The sequence below is a fragment of the Elephas maximus genome, chromosome 18, assembly GCF_024166365.1.
Source record: "Elephas maximus indicus isolate mEleMax1 chromosome 18, mEleMax1 primary haplotype, whole genome shotgun sequence".
Classification (NCBI taxonomy): Eukaryota; Metazoa; Chordata; class Mammalia; order Proboscidea; family Elephantidae; genus Elephas; species Elephas maximus.
The window spans coordinates 45523579-45545658 of record NC_064836.1 but is presented as its reverse complement, the minus strand read 5'-3'; the positions used below and the strand labels follow the sequence as shown (position 1 = coordinate 45545658).

At 37.2% G+C, this 22080-nt stretch overlaps 1 long non-coding RNA gene across 4 annotated transcripts in view; it reads left to right on the top strand.

Annotated features, from left to right (window-relative positions):
• Nucleotides 1–22080, top strand: part of LOC126061472 (uncharacterized) — a 597975-nt gene that overhangs the window by 44290 nt on the left and 531605 nt on the right. For 3 of the 4 annotated variants that reach the window (XR_007513786.1, XR_007513794.1, XR_007513797.1), the window contains exons 2-3: nucleotides 10423–10516; nucleotides 15145–15271. This is a non-coding gene — a long non-coding RNA (uncharacterized LOC126061472). The remainder of the gene's footprint in view (nucleotides 1–10422; nucleotides 10517–15144; nucleotides 15272–22080) is intronic. The other variant, XR_007513795.1, reaches the window with a different exon arrangement.

Sequence of the window (22080 nt, the reverse complement as noted above, 5' to 3'; positions counted from 1 at the left end):
AGAATGAATTTGGCAGTATTGCTTTGTTTTCTGTGTTTTGAAATAATTTGAGGAGTACTGGCATAAGCTCTTCTCTAAATGTTTGGTAGAATTCTCCAGTGAAACCCTCTGGGCCAGGGCTTTTTTTTTTTTTTGTTGGGAGTTTTTTTTTTTTTAATTATCTTTTCAATTTCTTCTCTTGGTATCGGTCTGTTCAGATTTTCAACATCATTTTGTGTTAGTTTTGGTAGGCAATGTGCTCCTAGAAATTTGTCCACTTCCTCTAGGTTTTCAAATTTGTTGGAGTATAGTGTTTCATAACACTCTTTTATGATCCTTTTTATTTCAGTTGGGTCTGTTGTAACATCTCCCATTTCATTTCTCATCTGTGTCCTCTCTTGGTTTTCTTTTGTCAGTTTGGCCAGTGGTTTGTCAATTTTATTAATCCTTTCAAAGAACCAACTTTTTTTTTTTTCTATTCTTTTTGTATTCTCTATTTCATTTATTTCTGCTCTGATCTTTATTATTTCCTTTCTTCTGGTGGCTGTGGACTTCTTTTGCTGTTCTCTTTGTATTTGTTCAAGTTGTGTAACTAATATTTTTATTTTGTCTCTTCCTTCTTTTTTGTGTGCATCTGTTGCTATAAACTGACCCTAAGCATTACCTTTGCTGCGTCCCAGAGGTTTTTGTATGATGTGTTTTCATTCTTGTTTGATTCAAGGATTTTTTTTTTTTAATTACATCTCTGATTTCTTCTGTTACCCAGTGGTTTTTTAAAAAAAAAAACAAAAACAGGGTGTTATTCAGTTGCCATGTAATTGATTTTTTTTTCCTTGCTCTTCCTGTTGTTAATTTCTACTTTGATGGCATTGTGGTCAGAGAAGATACTTTGTATTATCTCAGTGTTTTGGATTTTGTTGAGGGTTACTCTGTGGCCTAAGATGTGGTTTATTTTGGAGAACGTTCCGTGTGTGTTGGAAAAGAATGTGTACTTTTCAGCTCTTGGGTGAAGTGTTCTATATATGTCTGTAATGTCAAATTGGTTGATTGTGCTCTTTAGATCTTCTGTCTCTTTGTTGAGTTTCTTTCTAGATGTTCTGTCCTTTACCAAGAGTGGTGTGTTGACGTCTCCTACTATTATTGTGGAACTGTCGATTTCTCTTTTCAGTGCTGTTAGAGTTTCTTTTATGTATTTTGGAGTCCTGTCATTGGGTGTGTAGGTGTTTATTATGGTTAAGTCTTCATGATGGATCGTCCCTTTAATCATTATGTAGTGCCCTTCTTTGTCTTTTATGGTGAATTTTGTTTTAAAGTCTGTTTTATCTGATATTAGTATTGCCACTCCTCCCTGCTGTTTTTTGGTAGTTATTTGCTTGATATATATTTTTCTCCATCCTTTAATTTTTAAATAAATTTACTTCTTTGTTTCTAAGGTGTGTCTTTTGTAGACAGCATATTGATGAATTCTGTTTTTTAATACATTCTGTCATTCTCTGTCCCTTTTTGGGTGCATTTAGGCCATTTACATTTAGTATAATTATTGATATGTGTGAGTTTATTGCTGTCATTTCGTAGTGCCTTTTTTTTGTTGTTGTTGTGCTTACATTTTCTTAGATCCTCTTACTCTCTTGTGCTGAATTCCTTTTGTTTGTGGATATGTTTTTCATTTCTTTTGTTTTTGTAGATTTTGTCTTTATTAAGACTATGTTTTTCTTCTTTATTTTGATGAGTAGGTTTGTTAACTTTCTTTGTGGTTACCTTGAAATTTACACTTATCTTCCTAGGTTAGAACCAGTTTATTACTACTTGGTATCAACTTGCCTTCCTCTCTGTTAGAAAGTTCTATACCTATACTGTTTATTCTCTCTTTTATTGTTCTGATGTTGTTGTCATTTAGAGATTAACCTCTCTAGTTCCCTGTTGTAATTCTTTTGGTTTGAATAGTCCTTGAGAGTTCCTTTCCTAGTTTGGCATCTGGTTGGAACAATCTTGCATTCTGGATTCAGGCTGTGGTCTGATGTTGTTTGTTCTTAGACCAAAGGACTCTCTTTAATAGTTCTTGTACGTTTGGTTTTTCCATATTCCCTTAATTGCTGTTTATCTGGAAGTGTCCTAATTTCACCATCATATTTGAATGAGAGTTTTGCAGGATGTATTATTCTTGGTTGGCAATTTTTTTCTTTCAGGGTTTTGTATGTCATCCCATTGCCTTCTTGCCTGCATGGTTTCTGCTGAATAATCAGAGCTTAGTTTTATTGTTTCTGCTGTGTATTGACTTTTTTTCTCAAGCTGCTCTCTTAATTTTTTCTTTGTCTTTGGTTTTAGTGAGTGTGATTATGATACGCCTTGGTGATTTTCTTTTTGGTTTATCCTATATGGGGTTCTTTGAGCTTCTTGGGTGGCCAGCTTTTCATATTTCATGATATTAGGGAAGTTTTCTGTCAGGAATTCTTCAGCAATCCTTTCTGTGTTTTCCGTTTTCTCCCTGTGTTCTGGAAATCTGATCACTCACAAGTTTTTGGTTTTAATTGTACCTCACATAATTCTCAGGGTTTCTTCATTTTTCTTCATTCTTTTTTCTGATTTTTCCTCAAACAGAGTTCTTTCCAAGTGTTTGTCTTCAGTTTCAGTGATCTTGTCTTCCGTCATATCAAACCTGCTCCACAGCCCTTCGATGACACTGTCCATTTCTGAAATCTTGTTGTTTATCTTTTGGGTTTCTAATTGTTGTTTTTGTATGATTTCTAGTTGTGAATTTATTTTGGTGTTTTGTTACTGTATTATTTTCTTGAATTCTTCCATTTTTGGGTCTGTATTTTGCATGAATTTGTCTGTCTTTTCCATGAATTTGTCTGCCTTTTCCATGAATTTGTCTATTTTTTCCCCATTTTTGTCTGCTTTTTGCTTCAACTCTTGGATAGCTCTGAATACTAGAGACCTGAATTCCCTATCAGGGAATCCTAGTGCCTTTTCTGCTGCTGGAAAGTCATTTGGTGTTTTATTTTGGATGCCTGCTGGAACCATCCCATCCAGTTTTTAAAATATGTTTTGGTATTGTCTGCTGTCTTCAGGACATTCAGTAGTTATATTCTTCATTTATTGATCATAGATCTGATCGTTTCAGAAGGTTTTTACTAGCTAATGCTCTTCGGAAGTAGACTGCTGGGTCCTTCTTCCTAGTCTGTCTTAGTCTGGAAACACACCTGAACCCTGTCCTCCATGGGTGACCCTGCTGTTTTCTGAATACCGGTGGCATAGCTTCCAGCATCACAGCAACATGCAAGCATCACAGCACGACAAACTGACAGACACATCATGATAAACGGAGATAAGATTGAAGTTCTCAAGGATTTGATTTTACTTGGATCCAAAATCAACAGCCATGGAAGCAGCAGCCAAGAAATCAAACAATGCATTGCATTGAGTAAATCTGCTGCAAAGGACATCTTTAAAGTGTGGAAAAGCAAAGATGTCACCTTGAAGACTAAGGTGTGCCTGACGCAAGCCATCATGTTCATGTGAAAACTGGACAATGAATAAGGAAGACTGAATTGTGGTGTTGGCGAAGAATATTGAATATACCATGGACTGCCAAAAGAACAAACCAATCCGTTTTGGAAGAAGTAAAACCAGAATGCTCCTTAGAAGCAATGATTGCAAGACTACTTCTTACATACTTTGGACATGTTGTCAGGAGGGATCAGTCCCTGGAGAAGGACATCATGTTTGGCAAAGTACAGGGTCAGTAGAAAAGAGGAAAACCCTCAATGAGGTGGATTGACACAGTGGCTGCAACAATGAGCTCAAGCATAACACCGATTGTAAGGATGGTACAGGACCAGTGTTTCGTTCTGTTGTGCATAGGGTCACTATGAGTAGGAACTGACTTGGTGGCACCTAACAACAACAACTGTTTGTTTTGCCCTACCTTCTTTTTGTTCTATTTTGTTATTTCTTAGCATGCAGGCTGTGCATTCTTTGTTGTTTACTTGTCTGTGGTCCTGATACTTTTCACCTCCTTGTCAATGGGTGGGGCCAGTCACTCAGCTATGGTGTAGCACTGCAGATCCAGCTGAAGGGGAAAAGCTGGGGTGGGTTGTTTGTGGCACATACTAGGTCCAACAGGTCAGTATGGCAATCAGTGCTGGACTGGTTATGGTAGGCCATGCCTATGCTGTTTGGGGGTGTGATATTCAGTGCATGGTGCAGGTAGGCAGGAAGGGGGGGGCTGTGACGTGTGGAGCTAACATGGGTACGGGAATGAGGAGAGAGAAACAGGATCCAAAAATAAAGAAAGAAAAAAAAAATAGAGTACTGAGGGAGCTTGCCATTGGAGTGGAGAGATGAGAAACTGAGAAATGGAGAAAAACAAAAAGCAAAAAAAAAAGAGAAAAGAAAAAAATAACTAGTTAAAAATTTGGAAGAAAAAAGAAAAGAAAAGCCCCAATGGGTCCTACTGGTGCAGCTGTAAATCCTGGGAAAGTGGCTCCCAGTCTGGGTGATATAGCCTGGCTGGGGGGTGTAGATGTCATGTAGCACCAGGTATTCAGGAGACAGGAAAAGAAGATAAGTATAGAGAGATGAGAACTGAGAAATGAAGAAATACAGAAACAAAAAAAGAGAAAGAAAAAAGAAATGCCCCCAAGGATCCCATCTCTGTGGCTGTGCAGATTGGAGGAGTGGCTCCTAAGCCGTGCAGTGCAGCCTGGCTAGAATGGCCTCCCAAGTCATGAGAAGAAAAATAAAACAAACAAATAGAACAAAGCAAAATGAAACAAACTAAGCCAAAAAAAAAAAAGCCTTGGGGATCCCACCAGCGTGGTGTCGCAGGCTAGGGGAGCGATTCTCCAGTTGAGCGTTGCTTTCACAGCCTTTCAAGAGGAAGCAAAGATGGCACAGGGAGCCATTGTTTGAGAGAAAGGACGGGGAGGTGCTGGGGGGCATGGAAGAAACCAAAAGAAATGGAAAAAAGCAACATCAGCAGCAGACAAATATTGCTCAGTTTTGGTGGGGGTGAATACAAGCGGCCCAGGGCTGAAGCAGTTGCCTCCGGGCCAAAAGGCTATGGCCAGCGGGAAACAGAGAAGGCCGGGGGCAGGGGGAGAGAAGTGTGGGGGTTAGGAAACCATATATAGCTGGTTACCGGGTGCCCTGTCTCCGGCTGGGAACTTCATGAAGCTGCTTTCCCATACCCCTTGCCCGCTGATCTCTGATGTGGGTGGGGCGAATCCAAGCAGGATGGACACTGTACTTCCCGACCAGCCAAGCCACTGCTGCCAGCCAGGAAGCACAGAGTTAGAGCAGAGGGAAGAGTTGGGGGGGTGGGAATGCATGTATCACTAGTTACCGGGTACTCTGTCTCCTTCTGGGAACTCCATGAAGCTGATTTCACATGCTCCTCTTCTGCCAATCTCTGACAGGATTCCATGATGGAGAATCTGTGCTGCATTACCTGATATGGAACCTCTGCACGTATCTCTCCTCACTCTCTGTTCTCTGTCAGTTTCTTAGTCCATTCGGTGCTTAGCTGAGTTTTTATCTCTTCATTTGTGCTTCACTTTCCAGGACTGATATTTATGTCTGTTTTGCTTAGTTTATTGGATCTTTGCTGTGGAGGGACAGCATGGTGCTTCTATCTATGGTTCCACGTTGGCCGGAAGTCCTTTTTTTAATCTTTTATTTGAATTTAGGTATTATCTATTTTTTATTCTTAGAACCGACTTTATTGAATGCGTATCCTTGTTCTGCCATAGAGTAGCTCTCATTTTCTCTCTAGAAGCAACTTGTTCTTGAGAGGCAGATGTTTGACTCATCTGTTGTTACTACTCATTTCATTTCTACAGTTTATAGATGTGATTAGCAACTTTATAGCACTTTACAAGTTGCTTCCATAGACATTGTTACATTTGAGCCTCACATTATCTTTGGAAAAAGATGGGAGATTATTATCTTCAATGTATAGATTAGGAGACTGAGTTTCAAAGAGAATCTGTGACTTGCCTTTGGGCACATTGCTGTGGGGTGAGATAAGTGCAGTTAGGACTTACCCAGTAATTCTGACTCCTGAATCTTTGACTCTTTCCTCTAACATTGCATTATTTCTGAAGAAAAGTAAAGCCTAGATCTTCTACAATAATGACTTCTGTCATGATTATCAGCCTTCAATATGATCATGACAGGGGAAGAGCTGCCTCCTCAAAGTAGAGTCGACCTCAATGACGTTGATGGAGTCAAGGTTTTGAGACCTTCATTTGCTGATGTGGTACAACTCAAAATAAGAGGAAGCAGCTGCAAACATCTGTTAATAATTGGAACATGGAATGTGTGAAGTATGAATCTAGTAACATTGAAAATCATCAAAAAGTGAAATGTCATAGATAAACATCGATATCGTAGACATTAGTGAAATGAAATGGACTGGTATTGGCCATTTTTTTAAAAAAAATTTTATTGTGCTTTAAGTGAAAGTTTACAAATCAAGTCAGACTCCTTAACGAAAATTTATAAACTCCTTGCTATATAAAAAAAAAAAAATTTTTATATACTCCTAATTGCTCTCCCCCTAATGAGACTGCACACTGCTTCCCTCCACTCTCTCTTTTCGTGTCCATATGGCCAGCTTCTGACTCCTTCTACCTTCTTATCTCTCCTTCAGACAGCAAATGTGGTATTGGCCATTTTGAATCAATCTATGATCTAGTATGCTAGAAACAACGTATTGAAGAGGAATGGCTTGGCATTCATCATGAAATAGAACATTTCAAGATTTATCCTGAAGTACAATGCTGCCAGTGATAGAATAATATCCACACACCTACAAGGAAGGCTAGTTAATACAACTGTTATTCAAATTTACCAACCACTAAGGCCAAAGCCAAAGATGAAGAAATTGAAGATTTTTACCAACTTCTGCAGTCTGAAATTGATCAAACACGGAATCAAAATGTACTTTTAAAAAAAATCTTTTATTTGAATTTAGGTATTATCTATTTTTTATTCTTAGAACTGGCTTTATTGAATGCGTGTTCTTGTTCTGCCATAGATTAACTCTCATTTTCTCTCTAGAAGCAACTCATTAATTATAATTACTGGCAATTGGAATGCAAAAGTTGAAAGCAAAGAAAAATTGGTAGTTGGAAAATATGGTCTTGGTGATAGAAACAACGCTGGAGATCACATTATAGAATTTTGAAGACCAATGACTTATTCATTGTAAATACCTTTTTTCAACAACGTAAATATTGACTGTACATGTGGACCTCACCAGAGGGAATACACAGGAATCAAACTGACTACACATATTGAAAGAGATGATGGAGAAGCTCAATATCATCAGTCAGAAAAAGGCCAGCGACTGACTGTGGAACAGACCAATTGCTCATATGGAAGTTCAAGTTGAAGCTGAAGAAAATTAGAACAAGTCCACAAGAGCCAAAGTACGACCTTGATTACATCCCACCTGAATTTAGAGACCGCCTCAAGAATAGATTTGACTCATTGAGCACTAATGACAGAAGATCAGACGAGTTGCGGAATGATATCAAGGACATAGTACATGAAGAAAGCAAGAGATTATTAAAAAGACAGAAAATAAAGAAAAGACCAAAGTGGATGTCAGAAGAGACTCTGAAACTCGCTCTTGACTGGTAGTTAAAGCAAAGGGATGAAATGATGAAGTAAAAGAGTTGAATAAAAGATTTCAAAGGGTGGCTTGAGAAGAGAAAGTAAAGTTTTATAATGACATGTGCAAAGACCTGGAGTTAGAAAACCAAAAGGAAAGAACACACTGGGCATTTCTCAAACTGAAAGAACTGAGGAAAAAATTCAAGTCGTGAGTTGCAGTAGTGAAGGATTCTGTGGGCAAAAATATTAAATGACCCTGGAAGCATCAAAAGAAGATGGAAGGAATACACAGAATCATTGTCCCAAAAAGAATTGGTTGAAGTTCAACCATTTCATGGGATAGCATATGATCAAGAACCAATGGTACTGAAAGAAGAAGTCCAAGCTGCACTGGAGACACTGATGAAAAAAGCTCCAGGAATTGATGGAATACCAATTGAGATGTTTCAATAAACAAATGAAGCATTGGAAGTGCTCACTAGTCTATGCCAATAATTTGGAAGACAGCTACCTGGTCAACTGACTGGAAGAGACCCATATTTATGCCTATTTGAAAGAAAGGTGATCCAACTATATTGGAAATTTTTGAACAATATCATTAATATCACACGCAGGTAAAATTTTGATGAAGATCATTCAAAAGCAGTTGCAGCAGTACATCAACAGGTAACTGTCAGATATTCAAGCTGGATTCAGAAGAGGGAGTGGAACAAGGGATATCACTGCTGATGTCAGATGGATCGTGGCTGAAAGCAGGGAATACCAGAAAGATGTTTACCTGTGTTTTATTGACTATGCAAAGGCATTTGACTATGTGGATCATAACAAATTATGGATAACACTGCAGAGAATGGGTATTCTAGAACACTTAATTGTGCTCATTAGGAACCTCTACATAGACCAAGAGGCAGTTGTTTGAACAGAAGAAGGGAATACTGAGTGGTTTAAAATCAGGAAAGGTGTGCATCAGCAGTAGTCAAGAAATCATATGAGAGATTGCATTGGGCAAATGTGCTTCAAAACACCTCTTTAAAATGTTAAAAAGTGAAGCTGTCACTTTGAGAACTGAAGTGTGCCTGACCCAATCCATGGTATTTTCAGTTACCTCATATGCATGTGAAAGCGGGACAATGAATAAGGAAGACTGAAGAACTGATGCCTTTGAATTATGGTGTTGGTGAAAAATATTGAATATTTCATGGATTGGCAGAAGAATGAAGAAATCTGTTTTGGGAGAAGTACAGCCAGAATGCTCCTTAGAAGCAAGGATGGTGAGATTTCATCTCACATCCTTTTGACGTGTTATCAGGAGGGACCAGTCCCTGGAGTATGACATCATGCTTGGCAAAGGAGAGGGTCAGCAAAAAAAATAAGACCTTCAATGAGATGGACTGACACAGTGCATGCAACAATTGGCTCAGACATAGCAACGATTTCGAGGATGGTGCAGGACCTGGCAGTATTTCCATTCTCTTGTAAATAGGGTTGCTATGAGTCAGAACTGATTTGATGGCGTCTAATAACAACAACAACAATGGTAACTCTAAGAAGCCCTGGTGGTGCAGTGTTTAAAATGCTCCACAGCTTACCAAAAACATGGTAGTTTGAACCCACTGGCTTCTCCAAAGGAGAAAGATGTGGCAGTCTACTCCAGTAATGATTAACGTCCTTGGAAATCCTATGGGGTTCCTGTGAGTTGGAGTTGACTCAACATCATTGAGTTTGGTTTTTCGTTTTTGGTAAGTCTGTGTTTACTAATTTGAGGAAATTCTGGACTGTTTTCCAAAGAGGCTGCATCATTGTACATTCCCATCAGCAGTATACGAGAGTTCAGCACTTGCTATTATCTGACTTTTAAATTCTAGCCTTCATAGTGTGAAATGGTACCTTGTAATAGTTTTGATTTTCACTTCTCTGATGACTAATAATGTTGAACTTCCTTATATGTGCTTATTGACCATTTGTATATCTTCCTTAATGAAGATCCTTTGCCCATGTTTAATTGGGTTATTTGCCTTTTTATTATTTACTTGTAAGAAAAATTCAGGTATATGATTTATAAATCCTGGTGGTATCCTTTAAAGCACAAATGGTTCTAATGAAGTCCAATTTATCTATTTTTCTTTCGTGGCTCATGATTTCAGTGCCATAGCTAAGAATCCATTACCAAATCTGAGGGCATGCAGATTTACTCTGTTTTCTTCTAAGAGTTTTACAGTTTTAGCTTCCAGATTTATGTATTTGATCCTTTTTTTTTTTTTGCATATATTTTATAAACATTTATAAAATATGCCCTGGGTATATAAACTGATGGTGTTGGGGTGGGGGGTGGAAATGCATGGGATCGTTATTCCCTAGGAGAAAAAATAATTATATTTGGATACTGGAGAACTTAAGAAACAGGTCACTAGGATGATGATATAGTATCATTGATCATTGGAAACAATAACAGAAGAAATATATATATGTGTGTGTGTGCGTGTCAAACACACACACGAGAGAGAATGGTAGCTTTGACTTTGGGAAAATAGTGATTCTTAAATTAGGGTAAATTACTTAAGATAACATGAAGAGGACCAAAAAAGAAATGGTTATTTGAGTTGAACACAGATCATGTGCTGTCATGAGTTTTGTTCTAATATTTGAGATGGTAACATCATACTTAGTGTAATACATTGACAAATTTCTATGAGCCATTTCTGCCAGGGCAGAGGATGAAATCAGGGTTTTGTTTTGTTTTATTGGATTTGCTGTTTGTAGACTGAGTTGCAGGATAATCACATCTTCTTTTCCCATCTTGATTTTGTTTCAAAACCACAGAATAAGACACCAAAGAAAGAAGCAACCAGCATCTGGTGCACCTTTGAAGGAGAGGCATTCAAGGGTCAGGAACAGCCTCAGCCTTGGACTCAGGGTGAGTACTAAGCACTCCAAATGAGTGTCTTTGAAAGTGGAGATGACTGCATGTTGTATACCAATTTCCTTTTTGAGTTAATTTTGTACATGGTGTGAGGCAAGGGTTCAATTTCATTCTTTTGCATGTAACTATCCAGTTGTCCTGGAAACCCTGATGGTGTAGTGCTTAAGGCAGGCTGTTCAAATCCACCAGGCACTCCTTGGAAAGTCTATGGTGCAGTTCTACTCTGTCTTCTAGGGCCACTATGAGTCAGAATCAACTCAATGGCAGTGGGTTTGGTCTTGGTTTATCCAGTCGTTCCAGCACCGTTTGCTGAAGAGATTACTCTTTCTCCATTGAAAATTTTCTTTCTTGAAAATTATTTGACTACAGACATATGGTTTTAATTATGGACTCTCAGTTTTATTCCATTGATCTTCATGACCATCTTGGAGCCAGTACCACACTGTTTTGATTATATTGCTCTGTAGTAAGTTTTGAAATTAGGAAGTATGACTCCTCCTACTTCGTTCTTTTTCAAGATTGTTTTTGGTATTCTGTAGCATTTGTACTTCTATATGAATTTAGGATGAACTTGTCAATTTTTACGAAGAATCACCTGGAATCCTGATAGGGATAGCATTGAATCTGTAGATCAATTGGGGGGGTATTGCGATCTTAACAATTTTAAGTCTTATTCATGAGCATGGGATGTTTTTCTATTTATTTGTATTTTCTTTAATTTCTTTCAACACTGATTTGTAGTTTTCAGAGTGCAGGTTTTGCACTTATTTTGTTAAATTTATACCTAAGAATTTTACTCTTTTCGATGGTATTATAAATTATAGTGTTTCTGACTTTTTGTTGGCTATTCAATGCAAGTGTATAGATTTTTGTATATTGTTTTTGTATCTATATCCTGCAGTCTTGCTTAAATTGTTAGTTCTAAGAGTTTGTTAGTGAATGTCTTTGGATTTTCTCTATACAAGATCATGCAATTTGCAAATGTAGTTTGACTTCTTTTCAATTCAGATGCTATGTATTTATTTGCTTAATTACCCTAACTAGAACCTCCAATACAATGTTGAATAGAAGTGGCAAGAGCAGATATCTTTGTTTTGTTCCTGATATTGAGGAGAAAAGACACAGCCTTTGACCATTAGGTATGTTAGCCGTGAATTTTTCATGGATGCCTTTTATCAGGTTGAGGAAGTTCCTTTTTATTTGTAGTGTGTAGTTTTTTTTTTTTTTTTTATCATGAATGGTTATCGTATTTCTTAAATGTTTGTTTTTCTGTGTCTATAGAGATGATCATGTGATTTTTAAAAATTATTTTGTTATCATGTATTACATTAGTTGATTTTCCGATGTTGTATCCCTGGGATAAATTGCTCATGATGTATAATTCATTTTATATATTGCTGGATTTGGTTTGCTAGTATTTTGTTAAGAATGTTTGAGACTGTATTCCTAAGAAATATTAGGCTTGGTTTTTTTTTTCTTGTGATTTCTTTGCGTGGTTTTGGTATCAGGGTAATACTGGCTTCAGCAAATGAGTTGAGAAGTGTTACCACCTCTTCTATTTATTAGAATAGATTGTGAAAAACTAATATTATTTCTTTGTGAAAAACTAATATTATTTCTTTAAATGTTTGGTAAAATTTAGTGTTGAAGTAATCTGGACTTGCCTTTTTTATGTAGGTATCTTAGTTATCTAGTGCTGCTATAACAGAAATACCACAAGTGGATGGCTTCAACAAAGCGAAAGTTATTCTCTCAGTGTCTAGCAGGCTACAAGTCCAAATTCAGGGCATCAGCTCCAGGCAAAGGCCCTCCCTTTCCTGTCAGCTCTGGAGAGAGGCTCCCATCATCAATTTTCCCTTGGTCTGGGAGCATCCCAGCACAGGATCCTCAGGTCCAAAGGACACGCTGTGCTCCCAGCACTGCTTTCTTGGTGGTATGAGGTTCCCAAGTCTCTCTGCTCGTTTCTTTCTTTTATATCCCAGAAGAGATTGGCTTAAGACACTATCTCATCCTGTAGATCTCATCTATATAACTGTCGTAAATCCATCTTATTACATCATAGTCATAGGATTTACAACACAGGGAAATCACATCAGATGATAAAATGGTAGACAATCATAGAATCATACAAGGGAATCATGACCTAGCCAAGGTGACAGATATTTTGGGGGGACAGAATTTAACCCATGAGAGTAGATGTTTTTGTATCTGAGTCAATTTCTTCATTTGTTATAGGTCTATTCATACTGTCTCTTTCTTCTTGAGTCAGTTTGGTTGTTTGTGTTTTCTAGGAATTTGTCCATTTTTACCTCTTTTTTCAAGTGGAATAACTCTTGCTTAGTTTTTTTTTCTTAGGTCTCTTTTAAAGTAGCAAGGAGCAGTCAACAAGCACTGACACTTTAACTTTTTAAAATGATTTCCTCTAGAGCTGCACTGAGGTCCCTGGGTGGTACAAAAGTTAAAGCACTCAATTACTAGCCAAAAGATAGGTGTTCAAACCTACCCAGAGGTGCCTTTGGAGACAGGACTGGTGATGTGCTTCTGAAAGTCACGACCTTGAAAACACTATGGAGGAGTTCTACTCTATATACATGGGGTTGCCATGAGTCAAAATGAACTCAATGGCAACTAAACAACAACAGAGCTGCACTGTCCAATTTGCTAACCAAAAGGTCGGCAGTTGAATTCCACCAGGCATTCCTTGGAAACCCTATGGGACAGTTCTACTCTGTCCTAGAGTGTCGCTATGAGTAGGAATCGACTCGATGGTAATGGGTTTTTATAAACATGTGGCTACCTAAATCTAAATTAATTAAAATTAAAGAAAGTTTAAAATTCAGTGTTGCAGTTTCAGTAGGCAAATTTAAGTGCAAGAGCCGCATACGTCTAATTGCTAATATTTTAGACAATACAAACACAGAGAATTTCCATCATTTTTTTCTGTTTATGTTAAAGTTCTATTAGACAGCACTGCCCTAGAGCTAGAGATTAATAATCTTACAGTTTTCCTTCTAACTTACACCAGATGTTTTTTGTTGTTATTGTTAGCTGTCTTCGAGTTGACTCTGACTCATGGTAACATTATGTACAGCAGAATGAAGTATTGACTGCATCATCCTCACAGTCGCCAGCATGTTCTAATCCATTGTTGAAGCTACTATGCCAATACAGTCTCATCAAGGGTCTCCCACACCCTCGTTGGTCCTCTATGTCACCAAACATAATGTCCTCCTCTAACAATTGATCCTCCTAATCATGAGTCCTCAGGAGAAAGATGGGGCAGTTGGCTTCTGTAAAGATTTACACTCTTAGAAACCCTATGGGGCAATTCTACTCTGTCCTATAGGACCAAAAGGAGTCAGGATCAACTCAGCAGCAACAGTTTGGTTTGGTTTTTCATCATGGGTCTGAAGTGAAGGAGGCAGACAGTGTCCTGTTGTGCCCCATGAAGTTTTCATTGGCCAACCTTTAGAGGTAGATCACCAGACCTTTCTTTCCAGCCAGTCTCAGTCTCAAAGCTCCACTGAAACCACATGTGAACCTGCTGTTATTAGAAATATCAGTGCCATAGCTTCCAGCATCACGGCAACCATGCAAACCACCACAGCTCAAGAAACTGACAGACGTTAGCAGTGTCACGAACAGAGTCATCAGCTTCTTTGTTGGTAAAATTTTTTAGGTTATGAGCTTCATTTTTGAATGATTGGCCGGGAATGTGTCAGTTTTTTGGGAGCCAAGTGTCAGAAACTACATATTGTTTCTTGTAAGCCTGCGTTTCAGGAAAGGAAAACTTAGATCTTTTTCCTGGTAGTATAAGCATGCTTGTCATTTTTCTCAGCGCTCAGAAAGGAGTGAGGTTTGTGTTGGTGGATGTTGGGAGCAGGGTTTACCATTCAGCTTGTTAAATTTTACTTAATTTCTCCATTTTCAGATGACATGTTGGCCTTCCACTGTGTGTCCTGATTGTTAGTCCAGGTTCCTTTTACTTCAGCCTTGCTCTAGGGTATTTTCTTACGGCCTTTCCTACTTGACTTTAATTGGGCCAGGGATAGATATCCTTTTGTAATCTGAGTAATTTTATGACATAGCTGGTATTTTACAAATAAAAAACCTGAAGTTCCAAGAGATTAAATCAGGTCCTGGAGGTCCCAAAGCTTAATACATGTCAGTCTTAGCAGTTTAACTATTTATGTTTGATTCTGTCATGTGCTTTAAGATCATATAATGTAGTAGTTAAGAACATTGTTTTTTCAAGGCTTTCTGCCTGGGCTCGAATCCCAGATCTACCACGCATTAACTCTGTAAATTTCTGCTTAATTTTTCTGCATCTCAGTTTCCCCATGTGTAAAACGTTGATAATAGTAGTATCCACATTATTGGGTTGTGAGGATTAAGTACATTAATGTGGTAAGGTTTTTGATCAGTGGCTAGAACAGAAAAAAAAAAAACCCGTTACTGTCAAATCCATTCCGACTTATAGAGATCCTATAGGACAGAGTAGAACTACATCGTAGGGTTTCCAAGGAGTGCCTGGTGTATTCGAACTGCCGACCTTTTGTTTAGCAACTGAGCTTTTAACCAATGAGCTGAGCAATTTCTCTATAAGTGTGTTGTCGTTGTAGGTGGCCTCAAGTCAATTTCAACTCATAGTGACCCCACGTGACAGCGTACAACTGTCCCATAGAGTTTTCTTGGCTGTAATCTTTACGGAAGCAGATCACCAGGTCTTTCTCCCCCTGGAGCTTCTGGGTGAGTTTGAACTGCCCACCTTATGATTAGCAGCTGAGAGCTTAACCATTGTACCAGCAGGTCTCTTTATATGAGTGTCATAAATGTATATTAACTGTAAAGAAAGAACTTTTTATTATTGAAGACTGAACATGAGCTAAGTGGGCTAATAATAGTAATAATAACATGCTGATCTGTTTTAAGGGAGAAATAGAGCAGCTAAGCCCTGAGTATGGCTTTCATACTATGATTTAAAAAAAAAAAAAAAACCTTTAGATTAGTTTTAGTGAGTTTTCCATACTATATCCATTCATTTCTATTCCAAAAACCCTTTAATTTTTGTGTCTTGTAAATTTTATTCAAAACCTGTAGAAAACCTTTTCCCCATAACAAAATTGCTTTAAAAACATAGTTCTCAAAATGTTAGTGCACAGGATGGGAGAAGTAGTTATGGGAACTTTATCCTGAAACAACCTCCTTGTCTGCTTGGCTTTTATACTTCAAACTAAATCCAAACCACTTGAAGCCTGAGTGCCATCAGCCTCTGGCAAAATTCAGCTTCTTCGTTCCATGTAAAAGTGAATCATGTTTTAAATACTCTGACAGCTAGGATATAAATTCTTTAGTTTATTCACCTGATCTTATGAATATTCTTTTTCACCCTATATGTGGATTATAGAGAGACAAAAATATATATGTATATGTATATACATAAAAACATGGAATATAAAAATGTCTTCATCTAATCATGGAAACCAGAGGGAGAGAGGCTGACAGATTCATGCTCTATACACACGTTTTAAAGTTGAGGAGGAAAGGACATGAGAAAATACTTTATAGGCTTTGCTGAAACCAAAGCATTTGGAGAACAGTTTAATACATTTGCCAAATCACAAATACAACTGGGTTCTCCCACAGCTCTTTTAATTGAAAGCAGATTTCTGTGCTAATTCTGTATGTGGAGAGAGCTCTAACAGTATTTCTCTTCAGAAAGTAGGGTATTATGTTTGCAATGATCACTTCTAATATCGACAGCTCATTGGCAAAAAATTTTGTTATAATCCAAATAATATCTCACTAGTAAATTTCCAGTATGTGTGAGCAGAATTATTACCTTGTTGGCTAGTTATTGAATATGTTTAAATTAATAATTAAATATAAATAACAATGAAAATAATTAATAATCATGCTAACCAGGTATTCTGTGTTTGGAAAAACTATAGAATTATGAACCATTCCTACAGAATTTTAAAAATATATAAATATGTATATTAGAAAGTAAAAGTCCCTTTCTGTTTGTTGATGTGAAGTGAGAGAAAATTTGGTTCTTTTATAAACTTAGAAAATTTGCCAAATTTGTAACATTTTAATATGGTAATTTAAGAAGAAAGACTCTGATTAAATTGGAACAAAAGTTTGTATGTGTGTGCATAGAAACTGCTAGTTCTTGAGTACCAAGGTGGATTTTAATGCTAATATGATAAACCAAAAACCCAGGGCCATCGAGTCGATTCCGACTCATAGTGACCCTATAGGACAGAGTAGAACTGCCCCACAGAGTTCCCAAGGAGCACCTGGGGAATTCGAACTGCCGATCCTTTGTGCAGCCATAGCACTTAACCGCTACACCACCAGGGTTTCCGCTAATATGATAGAAATACAATTATTCAAAATTTATTGGCAAAGTGGTTAAGAGTCAGTTTAATTTGTCCTGTAAGACAAGAGGAAAACCTGGTCGTGTAGTGATTAAGAGCTATGGCTGCTAACCAAAAGGTTGGCAATTCAAACCCACCAACCACTCCTTGGAAACCCTATGGGGCAGTTCTACTCTGTTTTGTAGCATCGGTATGAGTTGGAACAGACTCAATAACAGCAGGTTTAATACTGACATACTATTTTTAAAGCTCAGTGTATTATGTCCTTAATAAGAACAGAGTATTGAAATTGTTTTTTTTTTTTGAAGAGTAATTTCAAGGCATTATTTCATATTGTCTTATAAAGTATATTAAATATTGAAAAGAGAGATGTGGCATATAGTTTTTAAATACAGCTTTCTTTGATAAGAATCCATGTAGTGGATAAAGGATAAAATAATTTTTTAAATAGTCTTGCACTCATTGAACAGTTTTAGACTGTGCCTATAAGGTACCTTTATAGCAATACATACTTCTGTACCAGTAATCTATACAAGATGGCATCATCATGATTTTACAAACCTTATTCTCTTTGAAAATAACATAATTGATTTTTTTACATTTTTATTATAACTTGGAGAAAGATGTGGGAGTCTGCTTCTGAAAGATTACAGCCTTGGAAACCCTATGGTGCAGTTCTACTCTGTCCTATAGAAAACCAAAAAAAAAAAAAAAAAACCAAAAAACAAACAAATCTGTTGCCATCGAGTCAATTCCGACTCATAGGGACCCTGTAGGACAGAGTAGAACTGCCCCAAAAGGGTTTCCAAAAAAGCAGCTGGTAGATTTGAACTGCTGACCTTTCGGTTAGCAGCCTGAGCTCTTAACCACTGCACCACCAGGGCCCCTATCCTTATGCAGGGCCAGCTAAATAAGAGCCTGTGTGCGCGTCAGTCTGCTCTCACAACCATCCCATGGGTAATCACTACCCTGACTTTTAACATCAAAAGTTAATTTTGCCTGTTTTTCCAGGTTTCTTTGGTGCCTGGTTATTTTACTCATATTATGTTTGTCATATTCATCTATGTGACTGCATATAGCAGTAGTTCATTTTCTGGTTTTATAGCAAGTGTACACTAGCTCATGAAATGAAGTATAGAATGTATTTTTTTCCTAGTCTCTAGAATAATTTATATAAGATTGTGTATGATTTTAAATTCTTCATTCCTTAAATGTTTGTTAAAATTCACTGATGAAGCCATATGGCTCTAGAGTATTCTTTGAGATACTGTTGCCACACATTTTAATTATATACACACATATACATATGAATTCACATATATATAAATATATGTATATACATACACACAAATAGAGGAAAATACATAAATGTTTATTGACAAATTAATGAATTGTCACAAAATGAACACGCTACGTAGAACAACTAGAGAAATAGACATATCCCAGAAGCCGTCTTTGGGCTTCCACCCGTCTACCTCTGTTCTCACCACCATCCCATGGGTCACCGCCACCCTGATTTTTAACATCAGAAGTTAATTTTGTGTGTTTTTCCAAGTTTCTTTTGTGCCTGGCTTATCTCACTCGTGTTACGTTTGTCATATTCATCTATGTGACTGCGTATAGCAGTAGTTCATTTTCATGGTTGTTAGGTTTTGTAGTGTGCGAATATTCCACAATTTGTCAATTGCATGGTCCATGCACATCTTTAGTTTGTGGCTATTTGATGTTGTTATAAATGTTCTTATACAAGCCACTTGTTCCGCATATGCATATATTTTGTTGGGTATATCCTTAACAGCAGGAATGGAAATCCTATTCAGAAGGGAACTTCCTCTTTATTAGATAATACCCACCTATTTGTGCGTGAGCTTTCCTGTTGCTGCACATCCTAGCCAACAAGTTATGCTGGTGGGTGTAGTATCCCATTGTGTTTTTACTTAGAATTTTTCTCATCACTGGCGAAACTGAGTACCTCTTACTATGTTTAGGCCATTTGGATATCCTGTTTGTAAATGCCTGTTCAAGTCTCTTCACCTTTTTTACTAAATTAGATTTTTAACTTTTTACTTGACTCATAAAAAATTGACTGTATATTTTAGATATGAACCTTGTAGGCTATATGTGTTGCAAATACCTTCTCCCTCTCAATGGGGTTACCTTTTCACTTTTATAAAGGTGTCTTTTGACAAATATAAATTTTTAATTTTAATGTAATCTATTAATCAATCTTTAATGGTAGTGCCTTTTTTTTTTTTAAATAATGTTCAGGAAGTTTTTCTCACTCTGAGGTTCTGTTGATATGTATTCTCTATATTATCTTCTAAAAGTTTGTTTTGACTTTTTAATTTAGGTATTGAGTCAGCCTGGAGTTGATTGTCCTAAGTGGTGTAAATTAGATATATTTTAATTTCATGTATATTTATGAATTACATAAGTGTTGCTTTATAGGGTCAGCGTTTGATTAGATATATCTGCATATCCATCGCGTTTCTTGTGCTTCCTTTCACCTTGCTTCTTAGAGTTTTAATCGGGGGTTATTTTCCTTATGCTTGAAGTGTATTATTCAGAATTTCCTTAGTATATGTCTGTTCATTGCAAAGTTTTTAAATTTTTGTTTATTTGAAAGTATCTTTATTTTACCTTCATCCTTTAGAGACTTGTTCATTAGGTATAAAATCCTTGGTTGAATTTTATTTTACTTTTTAATTTCCTTTATTTTTTACTTCACTTTACTTTTATCTTACATTTTACCGTACCTTAACTACCTTATTTTAGTACATTGAAGCAACCGTTCCAATGTCTTTTGGCTTCCAGTTAAGTCACCCATCAGTCGTTTGAAAGCAATTTATCCTTTCTCTATCAATTTCTCTCTCTCTTTAATTTGCTCCTTGCAGTTTTCTTAGGGTCATTGTGAATATGTCTGTTTTTTATCCTGCTTGGGTTTCATCGTAGCTGGTTGCCATCGCGTTGCTTCCAATTCATGGCAACCTCATGTGTGCAGACTAGAACTGCACCATAGGATTTTCAAGTCTGTGACCTTTTGGAAGCAGCTCGCCAGGCCTGTCTTCCCAGGCACCTCTGTGTGTATTTGAACTGCCAAACTTTCAGCTGGTAGTCAAGTGCTTAACCATTTATGTCACCCCAGGGACTCTTGAGTTTCATTAGGCTTTTGAATTTGTGGATCGATGTCTTTTTCAATTCTGAAAAATTTTCAGTCACTATTATGAGTTGGAATTGACTCGACAGCACTGGGTATCTCTTAAAATACTGCTTATGCTCCTTTCTCTTTCTGAGATTCAAATTAAATGCATGTTAGATTTTTTTTACAGTGTCCTTTATGTACCTTATTCTTTCCCATGCAAGTCTTTTTATCTCTCTGTGCTTCATTCTGGACAATTTCATCTATTGTATCTTCCAGTTCACAAATTTTTCTTCAGTTGGGTCTAATTTGATGCTAAATTCATTAGGTTGTTAATTTTTTTTTTTACTGTTCTATATGTTCTATGTGGTTCTTTTTCAAGTCTGTTATGTCCATTGAGGGCACCTTGTTGCAACTTTCCAGCTTGGCTTTTACTTCTTAAAAATTTGAACTATGATTATTTTACAATTAACTCGGTCTCATTGAGTCAATTCCAACTTATAATGACTCCATAGGACAGAGTAGAACTGTCCCATAGGGTTTCCAAGAAGTGGTTGGTGGATTCAAACTGCCGACCTTCTGGTTAGCAGCCGGACTCTTAACCACTGTACCACTAGGGCTTCATTTTACAATTAAAAAAAAAAAAATTTACAATTAGTGTCTGTTAATTGCAATATCTACAGTCTGTATGGGTCTTTTTCTGGTGGACTTTGGAAGTGACATCTTTTTTCTTGGGACCTGGTTATCCCTGACTGTGGGCTGAACATAGTGTTTGAGAAAAAAAAGTATTAATAATCGTAGAAAAGCTTTGAGGCCTGTAATAATATTATCTTCCTTCACAGAAAATTTCAGTTTGCTTCTGCCAAATGTTGAGTGGTGGTAGAAATCCTAGGCCTCCTTAATCTAATTTTAAGACTTTACGGTTCGTGAGCTCTCAATAATACAATGCTGAGCTGCAGGTATGTATAGTGGCTGGTTTATTTCTGTTGTTGTGTGCTATCAAGTTGATTCCAACTCATAGTGACCCTATCAGACAGAGTAGGACTGTCCCATAGAGTTTCCAAGGCTGTAAATCTTTACGGAAGCAGACTGCTACATCTTTCTCCTACAGAGCAGCTGGTGGGTTTGAACCAATGACCTTTCAGTAATCAGCCAAATGCTTAACCACCGTGGGTTTCCAGGTTTATTTCTAGTTCATCTAAACTTCTAGGAAGCAGTTTTTTGTGACTGTGATCTTGATGTAAGGGGTGCTTCTAAGCTTAGTATAGGCCAGCGTTGTAGTTGTTAGGACTCCAGTTTTTGCATTTTGATCCACGCAAGGCTGCCAAACTGCAGCTTAGCTTCTTTCTTTCTTTCTAAATTTTATTTATTTTGTTGTTATTGAAAATATACATAGCAAATCATATACCAATTCACCAGTTTCTGTATGTACAATTTAGTGACATTGATTATATTCAAGTTGTACAACCATTCTTACACCCTTGTTTGAGTTATTCTTCCCTCAACATAAACTCACTTGCCCCCTAAGATTCCTATCTAATCTTTTGAATTACTGTTGTCAATTTGACCCCATGTAGATAGTTCTTAAAAGAATATAATGCTTAAGGCAGGCCTTTTTACTGGTTAAGCAAAACTATTGTTCAGTTTTAACTTCAGGAGATATTTTTTGTTTAAGGTTTAAAGATTATCTCAGTTCATCCAGCCTCCATGGCTCCAAAAAATATAGTCTCTGAGAATTTGAAATTTTTTTCTGCATTAGCCCTTCCCCCCCTTTTTTGAACATCTCATTGTGGTTTAGATGATAATTTACAGAGCAAATTAGTTTCCCCTTCAACAATTTATACATGGCTTGTTTCATGACATTGGTTGCTGTCCCCTCGATGTGTCAGCACTCTCCCCACTTCCTCCCTGGTGTCCCTGTTTCCATTAACCCAGCTTTTCTGCCTCTTTCTGCCTTCTGAACTCTGTTTTTGGGCAAATGCTGCCCTTTTGGTCTCATATGGTTGATTGTTCCGGGGAGTACATTCCTCATGGGT